Raw genomic sequence first — 23,412 nt, forward strand, 5'->3', positions numbered from 1 at the left:
AGTACACAGTCTAGGCCTCCTTGCCCTGCCAATAGATCTGCAAGCTGCCAAAATTGCCGGCTCTGTGAATGGACTTTTCTAGATGGGAGAAAACTCTGTTTTAGTAGAATTCCCAGGGTTTCTTTCCTGTAACTTTTAAACTAGAGCTTAAAGGATGCTGGAAACTCATTGTCTTCAACCTCCTTAATTCCCATTTGAGGCAACTGAGGCTTAATTATGAGAGGATATTTAGCCAAGTTTATGGCTGAATAATGACTTAGCTCTCTAAGCTGGTGCACCTCACGTGGCTCCTTACACACTTGGAAAAACACAAAAAGAGCCTACTCATGTTTTACCAATTTCTCAAGACCCATCTGCTCCCACTTTTTCCTCACCTGCTCTTGTTCCAATACCCTTGTGACTCTTGCCTTCCTTGTGACTAGAACCTTGGGCCTGTCTCTGGACCTTCGATTGGGGTCTGGATTTTGCCTCAAGCTTTCTGTAAAACACCAAGACTTGCCTCCCCATCATGACCCACAACTTTGACTCCACTGACTTCACCCCACAATCCCAGCAATCTCATCTGAACCATGGCCCAGCCAGTTCAAGCCATGGCTGAACAAACTTCAACAAGGAGGAGATTCAGATAGAGGCAAAACCAAGTCAAAGCCCAGGTCTTCTGACCCTGAAACCAATGAACTTTCTGCTACTTTCTACTACCTACTCCTTGCCTCTGCTTTACTGTTAGTTTTACATTCTGTATTAGCCAGTAAATCTAGCCCCTCTCCATTATATGAAGACAGTTTTCACGTCCCTGTACCACCCCAACCAATTTTCCTGAGCCTTCTCTCCTCTACATGAATCATCCACAGCTTCTTAAAACTGGCCTCATAATTCATGGTTTCCAGACCTTCAGAGGTCTCATAAACTCAATCATCATCCTCTTTAAAAGAAAAAGTGATAATACTTTGGATCACCACATCCTTTGCTTTAGACCATCTGCTCATACCAATGCAGCTCTGATCATGGTCACATTTGCATCAGCTGCATGTCATATTATACCAAGTTGTGGCCAATTAATACCCCAGGTTTATATTCAAAGTCAGAATTCTCCTTGGATATTGTTCAAATCACAATAAGAAAACAAAGGTGCATTCTCTTTTCTCTGGGGCCTCTATGCTGGGATTTTGTAAATCCAAGGATGCCAGAATCTATATGTTTTCCACCAAGTGAAAAAAGCTCAACTGCAGTAGAAGAGTTTGAAGCCAGGAATAAATGAGCAGAGCTCTCTCTCTCTCTCTCTCTCTCTCTCCCTCTGTGTGTGTGTGTGCATGTGCATGCGTGTGTGTGTGTTTAAGAGAGAGAGAGAGAGAGAACTAGTCCATACTAGCATACGAGCACACAGTCACTGGTGTTATCAAGTCTCCAATTCCCCAAATCACTGAGGTCTCCTGAGCTGCTTTAGTTCCTGAAGCTCTTCCACTTGTTCTGGGAGCTACACCAGTATTCTGCCAATACATTTTCTTACATGCTTAAACAAGAAAGGAAGGTTTCTGTCACTTACAACCAAAAGAAATTTGATCCTGAATTTCCTAAAATCTTCACATTACAGGCTTCTTCTTGTCCATTATTCATTGTTTTATGGCCCTGGTGTGAAGCAGTTCCCTGTTGAATGAAACTTGAGATCAGGAATCTGGACAGCCAGAGGGGTAGAGTGAAGAGGAGGCACAGTAATGCTACAGACCAAGTATTCTGCTTACCACTTTGCTGAGCACCAGCCCAAGCCTTCTCTAGGATGCTCCAGTGATCCCTCCCATCCCATAAAGCTCAGATGAGAATGCGCAGGAGTCTATAATCTTGCTGTTTCCTGAAATCTTTTCTCCAGAAGGCAGGCTTTGCGGAAGATGGGTTCCTGGGATAGACAAGAAGTTATTGGGAAAAGTATAAGTTTGTGACACAGTGTGAATCTGTTTTGTTCCTGGGCCCTTTATGATGCCATTCTACCCATCTGTATTCTGCCATGGAGACTCTAAGAAATCTTGAGCTGCAGGTAGCAAAAACCATCATAATCAAGTTGAATCTCACAACTGCCTTGGACTCCTCCTTTTAAAAAGTGTTCTGTGCACACATAAGAAAGGGATTTAGCTTAAGGCCCAGCAGCTAAAAAGTAAAACAAACAAACAAGAAATCCGCAAAACTTCCAAGCCAGCTATTTGCTTATATGGGCAATATTGTACAGGAAGATCATTAATATGATGTTGGTTAGAGAGAGCAACGTTCCTGGCATTACTCTCCTCAGTGTGGCTAAGAGGCTGTCCAGCATGTACTATTAGTATCCAGAGGAACCATGGTCAGTTAATAGCCTTACAGATGTAAACTCACTCAGAAGGAATTATGTGCTTCTACTAACACAGTACTGTTGGAGCGAGCTTTGCTTGATTACATGCTTGGCCACAAGCCTTCAATTTAAGGCATTACAACAGCACCTCACAAATTCATCTACCAGTAAATCTGTGTTTTCTCTTATAATAATAGTAGAAAACTACTAAAGAAAGATTTTATTGGCTTACTGGTTTCCACTTTCCTGCTTTATTTTAGGAAATAATGATGTTTCTGGGACCACAAAAGGATGAAAGCATGGGAAAAAATGTCACCTGTTTAACTATGGAAAACATAGTTCATATATTTAATATATATATATAAAATAATATATTTGTATTTTATAAATGTAATAGTGTCCATTTATGTAATATATATGTGTACATATATGTGTATATACACATATATGTACACATTTAGCACAGTAATTGATTACTAATCTTTTGGAGGAAATGCAAACTATCCAGATGGCAATAATCTGAAGGAGTGAGAGCTACTAAATGGCTTGCGATTAAGCTGCTAAGTAAGAATGAAGAGGGACTTACAAACACATTTGGGTATACACCTAGAGTGAAAGAAAGAATTTCTCAGTAGATTTTTGCCCCCACTACCTTCCCCCTAAATAACCTTTGATGAAGCAGCCTGCTCACCTAGTTACAGATCATCTTAGAGCCTATACTTAGCCCCTTGAAGCTATTTTAAAAAGCACAGAAAATAAATGGGTAGTGCTTATTAAATTAGCATTGATTTTGGAATGAGTCATTTTATAACTCCTTCAAAAATGGTGTCCCAAGAAAAGTGTGAGACAGTCACAGATAGGGACTGGGACTTTGACAAGTGTTCTAAGCATTGTCCTTCATATCATTGGTGCTGTACAACCAAAGCCACTTAAAGAATGGATTTGAAACTGCTTGAGCAGATAAGTTGCAGGAATAGATTAACACTGAGGTCTTCTGATGCTAGATTGTGTAGTTTGCTTCACATCCAAAAAACAAGTTGTAGATCTCTGCTTTCAAGGCAGATAACAACTACCCTTAATAAATGTGCAGTCATCCTAGAAACAGAACACAGCCAAGCACGTTGGAAGAATGTGAGCCCTTGCTAAATAAGCAGTACAGACACAGCAAATGTCTGTCTCCCTCTTTCTGGAACTGTCCTGGCCTTAAATACCCTAGTAGATGGTATCCACATAAACCCCTGAAGTGTCCTAGAAATACCAACGTTTCAGCAAATAGTGACAAAATTAAGTCAGTAATTGTAGCAACACCAACTTCAACAGGTTACAGAGATCACATCACAGATCATGTGTCCCTGGTCCTCTACTGATATTGATAACACAGTACTACGAATTTAAGAGGCATTTCTATAGTTTGTTGTTTTAGGTGGAGGTCTTTGATTATAAACCACCACAAGGAATTCTTGGTAACTTAAGCAAAAATGAGAAAGTATTAGATGGCCATGGGGAATTTTTATAAGATCATAGAAAACTGAAGAACCAGACTTGAAACAGACAGGAACCAGGAGCTCCAGAGGGTTTGGGAACACCCAGCAGCTTCAATCAAGTATATGCCACCAGTGGAATTCATTCACTCATCCAACACATATTTACAAGTACTTATCATGTGCCAGGCACATGATAACAGATAGAGGATGCTGTTATATCCTCTACATGGTGAGGATATAGCAGTAAACAAAATAGACAACATTCCTCATTCTCAAGGAACATTCCTTCTGGTAGTGGGAGATATAAAATAGCAAAAAACTGATAACAGTAGTAATATCTCCAACTTTTAAGCATCTACTGTGTGACTGGCACTGTGCTAAGTGTTTTACATATTCATACATTTATTCAAAAAATATTTACTGAGTCCTAGTATGCCAGAGACCATCCTAAGTAAGGGAAATACAACCATGAACAAAACTGATAAGAATCCTTGCCTTTGTGAAGCTGATATTGTGGTGAAACAAATAAATTCAAAACCCTCAAAGATTAAAATCTTAGGAAACAGCACACAATTGGTCATGCTGAGGTTATGTATCTGCCCCCAGCTTCATCAGGGCAGTGAGGGGGATGATCTGATAGAAGGAATCTCCATACACCTGTCCAGCCTTGAAAGTGGGAGGGCTGTCCCATATTTACTGCCCAACCAAGGCTGAACACGGTGAGAGAAGAGTCCTCAAAAAGAAATCAAGGATCCTGAGCAAAGGAAATGGAATGCAAGGCAGAAAAAACAAACCCATTCCTTTGCATAAGGCATGGGACAATGAAGACTACTTCATCTGGGCCTTATTAATGTGTCTTGGTGAAAAAAATACCAGAAACTAGATTATATCTAGAACACAAAGTGAAACTATATTTTAGATCACTTGAGCTTGATTTCAGCTCCATTATTTACAAGGCTATCTCTAGGACCATGGGCAAATTACTTAACTACTCTGTATCTCAGTGTCCTCTTCCGTGCAAAGGGGGATGTTATTGGTATTTACCTAATAGTGATGTCATGAGGAATAAATAAGTTAATATTTGTAAAATGCTTAGAACAATGCCTGAAATACAGTAAGCATTATATACATTACTGTTAAGCAAATAAAGTAGAATGCTTAACTGATAGAAAGACATTCATGGTATATTATGTGAAAAAGCAGGTTGCTCAATAAGTACACAGCATAATCCCAATTCTTATATTAAAAATTAACAGTTATTATAGAAGGTTATATATATAAGAAATATGCATATCAAATAGTTCAAAGTATTTATCTCTGACTGGGTTTGGGTGATATGAATAATTGGTATTTTCTCATTTTTTCTTGTCTGCTTTTTTCAAATTATTAACTGTGAATATGTATCACTATTGTAATTTTTAAATTATTAAAATATCATATTCAAACATGTATAAACACCTAAATATCACTAAAAGGGATGTGTTGGCAGAAGGGGAAGTGACCTATTACAAGCATGTCTTAAACTGTTAAAAAATTAATGTTACGTAGTAAGTCACACTGAAATAATATAAAAGTCAGGAAAATTCCTTCTCAAAAATAATTATAATAAAGACCCTGTAGTTATTACTTGGAGGCAAATATTACATTGGAAGAAAAGCAATCACCAAGAAGAACCACACCTGAGTACTGGGCTCAATTATTCCTTGACAAAAGGCTACTGAAGACTCTCCTGCTTAAGTGGAAAAAGCCTAACACTCTTTAAAGAAACACAGAGTTCCTGGTAACCTGAGAGAGAATATCAAATGATTCAACATATATGTAATTGGGATCACAGAAATAGAAGGGAAGAAATAATTAGATAAATAGATAGATCTATAAAAGAAATAATGTCTGAAAATTTTCCAAATTTGATGAAAACAATAAACAAGAATCTAAAATCTCAAACAAAATAAACACACAAAAATTTACACTAATCCATATCATAATCAAATTTTAAAATTTAGTGATGAAAAAAATCTTAACAGCAGCCAGAGAAACAGACATACAGTTATTACATACAAAAGAACAAACATAAGAATGACAATAACTTCTCATCAGAAGCTATGCAAGCCAGAAGGCAATGGAACAAAATCTTTAAAGCACTGAAGAAATTGTTTACTTAGAATTTCAATCTTGAGAAAATATCTTTCAGAAATAAAGGCAAAATAAAGAATTCTCCAGTCAAGCAATATCTAATATAATTAATTATCATCAGACCTGTGCTACAAGAAATATTAAAGGAATTTCACCAAGCAGGAGGAAAATAATACCAGATGGGAAAATATGGATTTATACACAAAAATAAAGAGAACTGGAAAGTTTAAATATATGGGCAAATATTTTTAAATGTCTTCACACTTTATTGTTAATTTACTTAAAAGCTAAGTGACTGTTTAAAGCAACAATAATAACTACGGATTGTGTGGTTAATAACATATGTAGAGGGAAATCTATGAAAATAATAGTGTAAAATAGAGAAAATGGAAAAGTATTATTGTAAGGTTTTTACAGTTTACATGAAGGAATATAATATCTTTTGAGGAAAGACCATGATAAGATAAAGATGCATATTGGAAATACTAGGGCAACTTGTGATAAGATAAAACAAAGAGGTAGAGCTAATAAGTCAAGAAAAGAGATTAAATGGAATGCTAATGAAATACCTAAATAACGCCAAGAAAGGAAAGAAAAACCTGCAGAAAGAACACATGGGGAAAACAGAAAACAAACAACAATGTATTTAATTCCAAACAAATTGAAAATACATTAAATGAAAATGATGTATTATAAGACGCTATCGCACTGCAAAAATAATTAAATGCTCCATATAAAATATACAATTTAAATATGAAGACAGATAGAAGAATGGAAAAAGATGTAACATTCAAGCACTGATCATAAGAAAGCTGGATTTTTATATTAACATCAGATAAACAAGACTTCAGAACAAAGAATATTGCTCAGGCTAGTGAGGAACATTTACATTTTATAATTATAAAAGAGCCAATTGATCAAAAATATAATAATTCTAAACATCTAAATGTGTATAACAGATCTTCAAAATGCATGAAGCACTGACACAAAGAAAATGAAAAATAGGCAATTTCACAATTACATTTACAGATTTTGATATTCTATCTTCAGTAACTGATACAAGTATACCCTAAACATTGGTAAATATATGGAAGAATGGAACAACACTGTCAACCAATTTTACCTAAATGGCATTTATAAAACATTCCATCCATTCCCTAACAGCACAAAGCACATTATTTTAAAAGTCATATTGGACATTTCACCAAGATAGACCACATATTTGGGCCATAAATCATGTCTCCATATATTTAAAAGAATTGAAACCATACAGAGAAGTTTCTATGATGCTTAATATTAGGTGTCAACTGGATCAAGGGATTTCAAGATGGCTGCTGAAGCATTGTTTCTGGGTGTGTTTGTGAGGGTGTTTCCAGAGAAGACTGACATGTGAGTCACTGGACTGAAAGAAGAAGACCTGACCTCCATATGGGCAGGTACCATCTAATTACTGCTGGTGCAGCTACAAAAAAGCACATAGAAGAAGGGGGGACATTCAGTTTGCTTGCTCTTTTTTCTTTGTTAACTTTCTCTCTTTCTCTATCTTCCAGAGCAATATGCCCTTTTCATCCTCCCGCCTTTGGATATCAGACTCCAGGTTCTTTGGCTTTTGGTTTCTGGGACTGGCACCAGTGGCTCTCAGGCCTTTGGTTTCAGACTGGAGGCTGCACTTGCGGCTTCTCTGGTTTTGAGGCTTTAGGACTTGGATTGATCCATACTAACACCTTCCCTGGGAGTCACGCTACTGGCTTCTCTAGGAGCCATGCTACCAGCTTCTATATTTCTCTAGTTTGCAGACAGCCTACTGAGGGACTTAGTCTGTATGATCCTGTGAGCCAATTCTTCCTAGTGAAATCCCATACACACACACACACGTGTGTGTGTAAATATATATAAATATAATATACATAAAATGTTTACACACACATATTTATCCCCTATGAGTTCTGTCCTTATGGAGAATCCTGACTAAAACAGGTTTCATGGCCGCAGTGGAGTTGAATTAGAAATAAATAACAAAAATAGAAAAATATCTGGAAATGTCTCAAATATTTGAAAAATTGTAAAACCTACTAAATATTACTTTTACTTCCAATCAAGACAAAGTATCATGGAGAGGATTTATCCTCCTTTCTAAAACAACTAAAAGGCTAAACTGAACATGCAAATAATGGCACTCAAGACATTGGACATCAGGCAATGAAAAATAATTATCCTTGAAAAAAATGAAAAACAAATGAAGTGAACCCTAATATTGGCCCAGACTACTATTTGGAGAAAGTTTCAGAGTGCAACACAGAAAGGGGTAACTTAGGAAGCCTCCTTTAATTAAGGAGACACAGGTGGGAATCTGAGAAAATTAAGGTGGTTAGAGTTCATATGAGAGGGTACCAAAGAGGAGAGAGCTGCACAGAGAAAAAATTTCAGAGATCTGCAGTGGTCTCCCTCAAGTAATCAAGAGAGTACTAATCTGTGTATGCACGTGAAGAAACCGTGCAAGGCTAGGGAAATAACCACCCACAAGGATTGTAAAGAACAGTGCTCAGAGATCATACATATTCAGTAAAAGTATCTACTGTCAATAATCAATGTGTAACATCTTACAATTCAGGGAGCATTGGTTAGAACAGTAGTTCCCAAAGGAAGGCAATTTTGGCCCCAAGGGGACATTAGGCAATGACTGGAGAAATTTTTGGTTGTCACAACTGGGAGCATGCTACTGATATCTAGTCTGAAAGTTAAACAATGCACAGGAAAGTTCCCACCACTAGAAGTTATCTGTACCAAAATGTCAGTAGTGATGCAATTGAGAAGTCCTAGGTTAAAGTACTAAAAAGGTCTTGCCTCAGTAATAGTCAAAAATTAACCCTAATCCAGGCATGGTGGCTCAGGCCTGTAATTTCAGCACTTTGGGAGGTTGAGGCAAGAGGATCACTTGAGGCCAGAAGTTCAAAATCAGCCTGGTCAACATAATGAGACCCTATTTCTACAAAAGAAAAGTTAAAAAAAAAATAGGCAGGCCTGGTGGTGCATGCCTGTTGCCTCACCTACTGGGGAGGCTGAGGCAGGAGGATCCCTTGAGTCCAGGAATTTGAGGCTGCCATGAGCCATGATCTCACCACTGCATTCCAGCCCGGATGACAGAGCGACACCCTGCCTCAAAAAAAAAATTAACCCTAAACTAAACTCTGTTCTTGTTCTTGTCCCAACTAAGAAAACTTTTGCTTCTGTAAGACGTGAAAACAAACAAGCAAACCAACAATTTCCACAGAACTGAATCCCAGAGCAAACATCAAAAACAAGCTCAATTTGTAGAAATGTAAACATATTAGTAACTAGTAAGGCAAAACATGCAATGCCTGGTAGCCAATAAAAATTTACCAGACAGGCAAAGAATCAGAAAGCACAACCTACAAAACCTATTTTTCTTTTTATCAAAAAATTGACAGAAAAATTAAAAATATGATAGATTGATAGAAAAAGATATTAAACAATTATTATAACTATATTCTATATGTTCAAGAAGCTGGAGGAAAGATTAAACATGTTAAGTAGCAAAGTAAAACATATGAAAAGATCCAAACCAACTTCTAGACATGAACACTAAAATGTCTGAGATTTTTTAAAAAGTCAGTGGATGTGGTTGATGACAGATGACTCATTGGAGAGGAAAAGATTATGAAGACATACCAATACACACAAATACACACAGAGTAAAAAACACTCTAAAATAAACCATGGAGTGAAAACTAACTAAAACATAAACAAATAGATAATTAATAAACGATTGTGCAAACTGCCAGCAACAAAATATACATTCAATTGATGTCTACAAAAGACAGAGGAGAGAGGGGAAGTCCAAAAATATTTGAAGAAAAAATTGGCAAAATTTTTCAAAATTGATGTAAACTGTAAACCCACAGATCTGTGCAGCTCAACAAACTGCAGCACAAGGAGCGTGAAGAAAGCTATACTAAGACATAATCAAATGGCTTAAAGCCAATGATAAAAAGAAAATCTTAGAAGCAGCCAGAAGGGGAAAATTTGACATATAGAGGAACAAAGACGAAGATAATAGAAAATTTCCTAATAGAAACAGGGAAACTAGAAAAGAGTAAAGCGAGATATTTAAAGTACTGAAATAAAAATAATTCATCCTAAAATTGTTTATACTATCTTAAACTATCTTTCAGAAATAAAGGCAAAATAAAGCTTTCTCTGACAGAAAAGCTAGAAGGCAGATGTGTACTACAAGGAAGAAAAACAAAACCAGACAGAAACTTAGAATCTAAACAAATGAACAAAGAGTCCTGGAGCTGGTAACTGCATGAGTAAATATAAATAATTTTTCTCATTATTTAAATCTCTTTAAAAGATCACTGGAATCATGAGATACCACTTCGTGATCACCAGGATGGCTACAATCAAAAAGTCAGATACCATCAAGTGTTGGTGAGGATACGAAAAAATTCCAAGCTTCATAAACTGCAGGTAAGACTGTAAAGTGGTGCAGCCACTTTGAAAAACACTCTTGCACTTCCTCAAATAATTAAACGTAGTTACCATATAATCCAGCAATTCTACTACAAGGTGTATACCCAAAAGAAATGAAAACACATGTCCACCCAGAAACTCATATACAGATTGTTATAGCAGCATTATTCATAATAGTAAAAAAAGCTGGAAACAACACAAATGTCAGTCAATGGATGAATAAACAAAATGTTGTAGAGCTAGACAATGGGATATTAATTCATTCTTAATAAAAAGTGAAGCACTGATATATGCTACAATGTGGATGAACCTTGAAAACATCATGCCAAGTTAAATAAGTCAATCACAAAAGACTACATACTGTATGATTCCATTCTTATGAATGTCCAGAATAGGGATCTAAAGACACAAATAGGGGGAGGAGCCAAGATGGCCGAATAGGAACAGCTCCGGTCTACAGCTCCCAGCGCGAGCGACGCAGAAGACGGGTGATTTCTGCATTTCCATCTGAGGTACCGTGTTAATCTCACTAGGGAGTGCCAGACAGTGGGTGCAGGTCAGTGGGTGAGTGCACCGTGCGCCAGCCGAAGCAGGGGCGAGGCATTGCCTCACTCGGGAAGCGCAAGGGGTCAGGGAGTTCCCCTTCCAGGGGTGACAGACGGCACCTGGAAAATCGGGCCACTCCCACCCGAATACTGTGCTTTTCCGACGGGCTTAGGAACCGGTGCCCCAGGAGAGTATAGCCCGCACCTGGCTCAGAGGGTCCTACGCCCACGGAGTCTCGCTGATTGCTAGCACAGCAGTCTGAGATCAAACAGCAAGTCGGCAGCGAGGCTGGGGGAGGGGCACCCGCCATTGCCCAGGCTCGCTTAGGTAAACAAAGCAGCCTGGAAGCTTGAACTGGGTGGAGCCCACCACAGCTCAAGGAGGCCTGCCTGCCTCTGTAGGCTCCACCTCTGGGGGCAGGGCACAGACAAACAAAAAGACAGCAGTAACCTCTGCAGACTTAAATGTCCCTGTCTGACAGCTGTGAGGAGAGCAGTGGTTCTCCCAGCACGCAGCTGGAGATCTGAGAACCGGCTGACTGCCTCCTCAAGTGGGTTCCTGACCCCTGACCCCCGAGCAGCCTAACTGGGAGGCACCCCCCAGCAGGGGCAGACTGACACCTCACACGGCCGGCCAGGTACTCCAACAGACCTGCAGCTGAGGGTTCTGTCTGTTAGAAGGAAAACTAACAGAAAGGACATCCACACCAAAAACCCATCTGTACATCACCATCATCAAAGACCAAAAGTAGATAAAACCACAAAGATGGGGAAAAAACAGAGCAGAAAAACTGGAAACTCTAAAAACCAGAGTACCTCTCCTCCTCCAAAGGAACGCAGTTCCTCACCAGCAACGGAACAAAGCTGGACGGAGAATGACTTTGACGAGCTGAGAGAAGAAGGCTTCAGACGATCAAATTACTCCGAGCTACGGGAGGATATTCAAACCAAAGGCAAAGAAGTTGAAAACTTTGAAAAAAATTTAGAAGAATGTATAACTAGAATAACCAATACAGAGAAGTGCTTAAAGGAGCTGATGGAGCTGAAAACCAAGGCTTGAGAACTACATGAAGAATGCAGAAGCCTCAGGAGCCGATGCGATCAAATGGAAGAAAGGGTATCAGCCCTGGAAGATGAAATGAATGAAATGAAGCGAGAAGGGAAGTTTAGAGAAAAAAGAATAAAAAGAAACGAGTAAAGCCTCCAAGAAATGTGGGACTATGTGAAAAGACCAAATCTACATCTGATTGGTGTACCTGAAAGTGACGGGGAGAATGGAAACAAGTTGGAAAACACTCTGCAGGATATTATCCAGGAGAACTTCCCCAATCTAGCAAGGCAGGCCAACATTCAGATTCAGGAAATACAGAGAACGCCACAAAGATACTCCTCGAGAAGAGCAACTCCAAGACACATAATTGTCAGATTCACCAAAGTTGAAATGAAGGAAAAAATGTTAAGGGCAGCCAGAGAGAAAGGTCGGGTTACCATCAAAGGGAAGCCCATCAGACTAACAGCGGATCTCTCGGCAGAAACCCTACAAGCCAGAAGAGAGTGGGGGCCAATATTCAACATTCTTAAAGAAAAGAATTTTCAACCCAGAATTTCATATCCTGCCAAACTAAGCTTCATAAGTGAAGGAGAAATAAAATACTTTACAGACAAGCAAATGCTGAGAGATTTTGTCACCACCAGGCCTGCCCTAAAAGAGCTCCTGAAGGAAGCGCTAAACATGGAAAGGCACAACCGGTACCAGCCACTGCAAAATCATACCGAAATGTAAAGACCATCGAGACTAGGAAGAGACTGCATCAACTAACGAGAAAAATATCCAGCTAACATCATAATGACAGGATCAGATTCACACATAACAATATTAACTTTAAATGTAAATGGACTAAATGCTCCAATTAAAAGACACAGACTGGCAAATTGGATAAAGACTCAAGACCCATCAGTGTGCTGTATTCAGGAAACCCATCTCACATGCAGAGACATACATAGGCTCAAAATAAAAGGATGGAGGAAGATCTACCAAGCAAATGGAAAACAAAAAAAGGCAGGGGTTGCAATCCTAGTCTCTGATAAAACAGACTTTAAACCAACAAAGATCAAAAGAGACAAAGAAGGCCATTACATATTGGTAAAGGGATTAATTCAACAAGAAGAGCTAACTATCCTAAATATATATGCACCCAATACAGGAGCACCCAGATTCATAAAGCAAGTCCTGAGTGACCTACAAAGAGACTTAGACTCCCACACATTAATAATGGGAGACTTTAACACCCCACTGTCAACATTAGACAGATCAACGAGACAGAAAGTCAACAAGGATACCCAGGAATTGAACTCAGCTCTGCACCAAGCAGACCTAATAGACATCTACAGAACTCTCCACCCCAAATCAACAGAATATACATTTTTTTCAGCACCACACCACACCTATTCCAAAATTGACCATATACTTGGAAGTAAAGCTCTCCTCAATAAATGTAAAAGAACAGAAATTGTAACAAACTGTCTCTCAGATCACAGTGCAATCAAGCTAGAACTCAGGATTAAGAATCTCACTCAAAACCGCTCAACTACGTGGAAACTGAACAACCTGCTCCTGAATGACTACTGGGTACATAACGAAATGAAGGCAGAAATAAAGATGTTCTTTGAAACCAACGAGAACCAAGACACAACATACCAGAATCTCTGGGATGCATTCAAAGCAGTGTGTAGAGGGAAATTTATAGCACTAAATGCCCACAAGAGAAAGCAGGAAAGATCCAAAATTGACACCCTAACATCACAATTAAAAGAACTAGAAAAGCAAGAGCAAACACATTCAAAAGCTAGCAGAAGGCAAGAAATAACTAAAATCAGAGCAGAACTGAAGGAAATAGAGACACAAAAAACCCTTCAAAAAATTAATGAATCCAGGAGCTGGTTTTTTGAAAGGATCAACAAAATTGATAGACCGCTAGCAAGATTAATAAAGAAAAAAAGAGAGAAGAATCAAATAGATGCAATAAAAAATGATAAAGGGGATATCACCACCGATCCCACGGAAATACAAACTGCCATCAGAGAATATTACAAACACCTCTATGCAAATAAACTAGAAAATCTAGAAGAAATGGATAAATTCCTCAACACATACACCCTCCCAAGACTAAACCAGGAAGAAGTTGAATCTCTGAATAGACCAAAAACAGGAGCTGAAATTGTGGCAATAATCAATAGCCTACCAACCAAAAAAAGCCCAGGACCAGATGGGTTCACAGCCGAATTCTACCAGAGGTACAAGGAGGAGCTGGTACCATTCCTTCTGAAACTATTCCAATCAATAGAAAAAGAGGGAATCCTCCCTAACTCATTTTATGAGGCCAGCATCATCCTGATACCAAAGCCTGGCAGAGACACAACAAAAAAAGAGAATTTTAGACCAATATCCTTGATGAACATTGATGCAAAAATCCTCAATAAGATACTGGCAAACAGAATCCAGCAGCACATCAAAAAGCTTATCCACCATGATCAAGTGGGCTTCATCCCTGGGATGCAAGGCTGGTTCAATATACGCAAATCAATAAATGTAATCCAGCATATAAACAGAACCAAAGACAAAAACCACATGATTATCTCAATAGATGCAGAAAAGGCCTTTGACAAAATTCAACAACCCTTCATGCTAAAAACTCTCAATAAATTAGGAATTGATGGGACGTATCTCAAAATGATAAGAGCTATTTATGACAAACCCACAGCCAATATCGTACTGAATGGGCAAAAACTGGAAGCATTCCCTTTGAAAACTGGCACAAGACAGGGATGCCCTCTCTCGCCACTTCTATTCAACATAGTGTTGGAAGTTCTGGCCAGGGCAATTAGGCAGGAGAAGGAAATCAAGGGTATTCAATTAGGAAAAGAGGAAGTCAAATTGTCCTTGTTTGCAGATGACATGATAGTATATCTAGAAAACCCCATTGTCTCAGCCCAAAATCTCCTTAAGCTGATAAGCAACTTCAGCAAAGTCTCAGGATACAAAATCAATGTGCAGAAATCACAAGCATTCTTATACATCAATAACAGACAAACAGAGAGCCAAATCATGAGTGAACTCCCATTCACAATTGCTTCAAAGAGAATAAAATACCTAGGAATCCAACTTACAAGGGATGTGAAAGACCTCTTCAAGGAGAACTACAAACCACTGCTCAAGGAAATAAAAGAGGATACAAACAAATGGAAGAACATTCCATGCTCATGGGTAGGAAGAATCAATATCATGAAAATGGCCATACTGCCCAAGGTAATTTACAGATTCAATGCCATCCCCATCAAGCTACCAATGACTTTCTTCACAGAATTGGAAAAAACTACTTTAAAGTTCATATGGAACCAAAAAAGAGCCCGCATCGCCAAGTCAATCCTAAGCCAAAAGAACAAAGCTGGAGGCATCACACTACCTGACTTCAAACTATACTACAAGGCTACAGTAACCAAAACAGCATGGGACTGGTACCAAAACAGAGATATAGATCAATGGAACAGAACAGAGCCGTCAGAAATAATGCCACATATCTACAAGTATCTGATCTTTGACAAACCTGACAAAAACAAGAAATGGGGAAAGGATTCCCTATTTAATAAATGGTGCTGGGAAAACTGGCTAGCCATATGTAGAAAGCTGAAACTGGATCCCTTCCTTACACCTTATACAAAAATCAATTCAAGATGGATTAAAGACTTAAATGTTAGACCTAAAACCATAAAAACCCTAGAAGAAAACCTAGGCATTACCATTCAGGACATAGGCATGGGCAAGGACTTCATGTCTAAAACACCAAAAGCAATGGCAACAAAAGCCAAAATTGACAAATGGGATCTAATTAAACTAAAGAGCTTCTGCACAGCAAAGGAAACTACCATCAGAGTGAACAGGCAACCTACAAAATGGGAGAACATTTTCGCAACCTACTCATCTGACAAAGGGCTAATATCCAGAATCTACAATGAACTCCAACAAATTTACAAGAAAAAAACAAACAACCCCATCAAAAAGTGGGCGAAGGACATGAACAGACACTTCTCAAAAGAAGACATTTATGCAGCCAAAAAACACATGAAAAAATGCTCACCATCACTGGCCATCAGAGAAATGCAAATCAAAACCACAATGAGATACCATCTCACACCAGTTAGAATGGCAATCATTAAAAAGTCAGGAAACAACAGGTGCTGGAGAGGATGTGGAGAAATAGGAACACTTTTACACTGTTGGTGGGACTGTAAACTAGTTCAACCCTTGTGGAAGTCAGTGTGGCGATTCCTCAGGGATCTAGAACTAGAAATTCCATTCGACCCAGCCATCCCATTACTGGGTATATACCCAAAGGACTATAAATCATGCTGCTATAAAGACACATGCACACGTATGTTTATTGCTGCATTATTCACAATAGCAAAGACTTGGAACCAACCCAAATGTCCAACAATGATAGACTGGATTAAGAAAATGTGGCACATATACACCATGGAATACTATGCAGCCATAAAAAATGATGAGTTCACGTCCTTTGTAGGGACATGGATGAAACTGGAAATCATCATTCTTAGTAAACTATCGCAAGAACAAAAAACCAAACACCGCATATTCTCACTCATAGATGGGAATTGAACAATGAGAACACATGGACACAGGAAGGGGAACATCACACTTCGGGGACTGTTGTGGGGTGGGGGGAGGGGGGAGGGATAGCATTGGGAGATATACCTAATGCTAGATGACAAGTTGGTGGGTGCAGCGCACCAGCATGGCACATGTATACATATGTAACTTACCTGCACATTGCACACATGTACCATAAAACCTAAAGTATAATAATGATAAGAATAATAATAATAAAAGAAAAAAAAAAAGACACAAATAATAGAATAACTGTTGCTTAGGGCTAGGTATGGGGAATAGGGATGGGATGGGGTATAGAGGGGTGACAGATAAAGGATACAGGTTTTTTCCTTGAAGTGATGAAAACATTTTAAATTGACTGTGGTAATAAGTATATATTTCTGAATATAGCAAAAAACAGAATTTTACACTTTAAATGAGTGGACTGTGTAATATATCAATGACATCTCAATAAAGTAATTAGAAAAAGAGAATTGGCTCTTTTAAAGAAAAAATAAAATGTATCGTAGGATTTATAACATATTGAAATAAAATGAGATCACAAAGGCCAAAAGGGGAGAAATAGAAGTATACTATGTATGGTTCTCATATTTCATGTGAAACAGTGTAATGTCACTTGAAGATAGATTGTGATAAGTTAAAGATGCATATTATAAAACTTACAGGAAATACTAAGTAACAAAACACTTGTTATAATTAACAAGCCCACAAAGGTAATAAAATAGAATGATAAAAAACTCAGTTAATCCAAAAATGACATGAAAGAGGAACAAAGAACAGATGCGGCAAATAGAAAACAAATATAAAAATGGTAGATTTAAACTCAGCCATATCAAAAATTAGATGAAATATAAATGTTCTAAACACCACACAAAAGGGCAGATAAATCAGATTAATAAAGCAGCAAAACCTAAATATATGCTACTTAAAAGAAAGCCACTTTAAATATGAAGACACAAATAGGTTCAAAAATGAAAGAGTGAAAAATGATATTTCATGCTGATGTCCAGCTGTCCAAAGAAAGCTGGAACAGCTATATTAGTATCAGGCAAAGTGGATTTCAGAGGAAATAATATTGCCCGAAGTAAAAAATGATCATTTTATGATGTTAAAGGTATTGATTAATCAATATAATGTAACAATCTAAGAATTTATGAACTTAAAAACAGAGCTTCCAAATATTTGAAACAAAAACTAATAAAAACTAAAATTAATGAGAAAAATCTACCATTAAAATAGGAGATTTCAATATTCCTCTATTAATAACTAATAGAAAATATAAACAGAAAGTCAGCAGTGATATAGAAGACTCGAACAACAAAATTAGTCAACTTAATCTAATTGCATTCATAGAACACTCCACCCCACAACATTAGAATACACATTTTTTTTTCAAATGCACATGGCACATTTACCAGGATAGGCCATATTCTGGGTCATAAACAAGTCACATTACATTTAAAAGGACTCAAGTTATACAAACTATGTTCTCTGACACCTATAGAATTAAATTAGAAATTAATAAGAGGTGTGTACTTTTAGAAACTAGTAAATAATACACCCATGACTAGATATCTCTTTCAAATAAAAAAAATCAAGAAGAGAAAGGTATCTGAAAAAATTCCAAACATTTGTAAACTAATAAAAAAATAAAAAATAAAAAGAAAATTTAAAAAAATAAAAAAATAACTAAATAACTCATGGATCAAAGAAAAAAATTAAAAGGGAAATGTAAAAGTATGTTAAACTAAATGAAAAGAAAACGCAATATAACAAAATTTGTGGAACACAAAGTAGAATTTGGAAGAATATTTATAGCATTATAGACCTCTATTAGACAAAAAGAAAGGTCTCTAATCAATGATATTAGCCTATTCCCTAACAAACTAGAAAAGAAAGAGAAAATGAAAAATAAGCAGAAAAAACTACAAAGAACAGAGCAGAATCAATGAAATAGAAAATAGAAAAACAAAACAACAGAGAAAATCAGTAAAACCAAAATCTAGCTCTTTGGATCAATCAATAAAATTGATAAACATCTAGTCATGTTGATCAGGGAAAAAAGAAACAAGACACAAATTACCAATATCAGGAATGAGAAAGGTGACATCACTAAAGATTCTACAGATATTAAAATACTAATAAGAGGATATCATGGTTCATCATATATAAATAAATCAATGTAATATGCCACATTAACAGAGTGAAGGGAAAATACGTGATCATCTCAATTGATGCAGAAAATTCATTTGACAAAACTCAACATGCTTTCATGATAAAGACATTCAACAAACTAGGAACAGAAGGAAACTACCTGAATATAATGAAGGTCATAAATAACCCACAGTTAACATCACATTCAGTAATGAAAGACTGAAAGATCTTTCTTGAAGATCAAGCACAAGACAAGGATGCACTCTTTTGAAATTTCTAGTCAACATAATACTAGAATTCCTAGCCAGAACAATAGGCAAGAAAAAATAAAATGCATCCAAAATGGAGGGGAGGAAGTCGAATTGTCTTTGGCTGCAGACAACATGATGTTATATGTAAAAACTCCTAAAGATTCCACAAAATACTGTTACAACTAATAAATCTAGCAAAGATGCAAGATACAAAATTAACATGCAAAAATCAGTGCATTTCTCAACACTAACAATGAACAATCTGAAAAGGAAGGTTAAAAACTAATTCCTTTACGATAGCATGGAAAATAACAAAATACTTAGGAATGAATTTATCCATTGAGCCAAAAGTCTTGTACACTGAAAACTACGATACGCTGCTGAAAGAAATTAAAGACAGCAACAATAAATAAAAAAAAATCTTTTGTTCATGGATTAGAAGACTAATATTGTTAAAATATTCATACTGCCTAAAGCAATCTGCAGATTCAATGCAAACCTTATAAAATCCCAACAACACTTTTTGCAGAAATAGAAAAATCCACCATAAAATGCCTATGGAATATGAAGGAACCAAGAATAGCCACAATAGTCTTGAAAAAGAACAGAATTGAAGGTCTCACGCTCCCAGATTTCAAAACTTAGTATAAAACTACAGTAATTGCCAGGCACAATGGCTCACACCTATAATCTCAGCACTTTGGAAGGCTGAAATAGGAGGATTGCTTGACCCCAGGAGTTTGAGACCAGTCTGAACAACATAGGGGGACTCCATCTCTACAAAATATTTGAAAGTTAATTGGATGTAGTGGCATGCTCCTGTGGTCCCAGCTGCACTCCAGCCTGGGCAACAGAGCAAAACTCAGTCTCAAAACAACAACAACAACAAAAAAGCTACAACAATCAAAGCAATGTGGTACTGGTACAAAGACAGACATATAGACCAATGGAATAGAATAGAAATCCCAGAAATAATTCCTCATATACATAGTCAAATGATTTTCAACAAGGATGCCAAGACCATTGGATGGGGAAGGACAATCTTTTCAACACATGGTACTGGGAAACCTGGGAAAAAATTAAGTTGGACCCATCAAAATGGATCAAAGGCCAAAAGAGCTAAAAACCTTTAGGAGTAAATATAATGGGAAAATTTCATGACATTGGATTTAACAATAATTCCTTGGATATAACACCAAAAGCACAGAAAATTAAAGGAAAAATAGACAAATTGAACTACATTAAATTGTAAAGACTTTTGTGCATCAAAGGATGCTATCATCAGAGAGAAAATATAACCCACAGAATGGGAGGAAATATTTGCAAGCTGTATATCAGAGTTAATATCCAGAATATATAAAGAACACTTATAACTCAACAACAAAAAATACATAAATAAATAGTAAACACTTTTGCCAATAAAAAATGGGCAAAATACTTGAATAAACATTTCTCCATAGGATATATACAAGTGGCCAGCAAGAATATAAAAAGATCCTCAAATCATCAATTATTAAAGAAATGCAAAGCAAGACCGCAATGGGCTATCACTTCGCACACAGTAGGATAGCTATTTTTAACAAAGAAGAAGAAAAGAAAATGCTAAATATTGCAGGATATGTAGAAATTACAGTCCTTGTACAAGCATTACTGGTAGGAATGTAAAACAGTGCAGTTTCTTTGGAAAATAGTATGACAGCTCCTAAATAATTTAAAAACAGTATTACCTTATGATTCAGCAATTTTAATTCTGACTATATATCTAAAAGAATTGAAAGAAGGCACTTAGAAAGATATTTGTGTGCTCATGTACATAAAAACATTATTTACATTAGCCAAAAGTTGGAAGTAACCCCAGTGTTTCTTGATAGATGAATAGATACGTGTAATGTGATACTGTATACATAGTATGGGATACTGCTCAGCCTTAAAACGGGAAAAAATTCTGACACACTTTAAAACTTGGACAAACTGAAGACATTATGAAATAAGCAAGTCACAGAATGACAAATACAATATGATTTGACTTATATAAGTGACAGAGTAGTCAAATTCATAGAGACAGAAAGTAGAAAGGTTGTTGCCAGAGGCTGGAGAAAGGAGGAGTTGTTTAATGGGTACAGAGTTTCGGTTGTGCAAGATAAAAAGATTTCTGGAGATGGATGATGGTGATGGTTGCACAACAATATGAATTTACTATATCTCACTGAACTTCACACCTATAAATGGTTAAAATCATTTGTTTCAAGAAACTTTTTCATTTCCTTCTTAATGTCTTCATTGACCCACTGGTTATTCAGAAGCATATTGTTTAATTTCTGTTTGTTTGTACAGTTTCCAAAATTCCTCGTTATTGATTTCTCGTTTTATTCCATTGTGGTCAGAGAAGATGCTTGACGTTATTTCCATTTTTGAATGTTTTAAGACTTGTTTTGTGACCTAACATATGGTCTATCCTTGAGAATGACCCATGTGCTGAGGAAAAGAATGTGTATTCTGCAGTTCTTGGATGAAATGTTTTGTAAATATTAGATCCATTTAGTCTACAGTGCAGATTAAGTCTGATGTTTCTTTGTTGATTGTCTGTATTAAAGATCTGTTCAATGATGAAAGTGGAGTGTTAAATTATCCAGCTATTATTGTATTGGGGTCTATTTCTTTAGCTGTTATAATATTTGCTTTATATATCTGGATGCTCCAGTGTTGGGTGCATATATTTTTACAGATATATATTTACAGATCTGTGGGAGTAAGGTTTTGGGAATGACTGGAAAGAGACAGAAGGTAATCTTGTAGAGTGATGGAAATGTCTTATATCTTGATGGTGGTTGTGGTTACACAGGTGTACACATTTGTCAAAACTCATACAACTCTACAATAAAATGCACTAATTTTTAATTTATATAAAATACATTTCAATATATTTAAGGGTTTTCAAAAAAGTAAATGTATTGGAATGGCCAAATATTAAAAACTGATAATACCAATTCTTGGTGAGGCTGTAAAACAACAATAACTCTCATTCATTGCTGGTGGGGAATACAAAATGATACAACCACTTTAGAAAGTTTGGCAGTTGCTTACAAAGCTGAACATAGTTTTACTATACAGTTCAGTAGTCATGCTCCTATGTATTTACTCAACTGATTTGAAAACTTGCATCCACACAAAACCTGCATTTCAATGTCTATAGCAGCTTTACTCATAATCACCCAAAACTGGAAACAAGCAAGATGTCCTTCAATAGGAGAATGGATAAACATGCTGTAATATATCCATACAGGTGGAATATTATTTAGTAATAAAATGAATGAGCCAAGAAACCATGCAAAGATATTCATGAATATTAAATACATATTTCTAACTGAAAGAAGCCAGCCTGAAAGGCTATATTGTATGATTCTATTTATGTGATATTCTGAAAAAGGCAAAATTGTAGAGATAACAAATAAATCATGATTGTCAGGGGCTTGTGATGAGATCAGGGCAGTTGAATAGGTGAATACAGGGGAATTTTCAGGGCAGCGAAACTGTTCTGAATGATATTGTAATGGTGGATATATGACGCTATTTTTTCAAAATCCACAGAACTTTACATTACAAAGAATGAGTCTTAATGTACATAAATTTAAAAAATCATTTGAGGTCGGTGGATCCCAAGATGAAATACAGAATGTGAAATAAAGAATTGAACTGTGATATCGTTTGGCTCTGTCGACCTAAAAGTTATGATACCTGAGTCGTAAGAAGCACCCAAATCTCATCTCGAATTATAATCCCCATAATCCGCACATATTGAGGGAGAAACCAGGTGGGACGTGATTGGATCATGGGGGTAGTTTCCCCTATGCTGTTCTCATGATAGTAAGTGAGTTCTCATGAGGTCTTATGGTTTTATAAGGGGCTGTTCCCCCTTGGCTCCTTATTCTTCTCTCTCCTGCTGCCATGTGAAGAAGGCCCTTGCTTCCCCTTCACCTTCCGCCTTATAGTAAGTTTCCTGAGGCCTCCCCAGCCATGCAGGATTGTGAGTAAATTAAACCTCTTTTCTTTAAAAATTACCCAGTCTTGGATATTTCTTTATATCAGCGTGAGAATGGACTAATACAAACTGTATTACAAATATGTGATGAAAGGAGATGGGAGAAAAGTTACCGACCTAAGTAACTTTGGAAATGAGTGTTTTTGCTTTAGATTGTAGGACTAAAGACAGTAGGAACTGCACATAAGCCTTGTACTCTAGTTGATACATTTGTTTTCCATAGGGATATGGGTTAGCAAATTTGATACTACCATACATGTTTACTGGAATTCAACAATCAGGTAAATGGAGGCATATGGTGGGAACCAG

The sequence above is a fragment of the Pongo abelii genome, chromosome X (assembly GCF_028885655.2).
Source record: "Pongo abelii isolate AG06213 chromosome X, NHGRI_mPonAbe1-v2.0_pri, whole genome shotgun sequence".
Lineage (NCBI taxonomy): Eukaryota > Metazoa > Chordata > Mammalia > Primates > Hominidae > Pongo > Pongo abelii.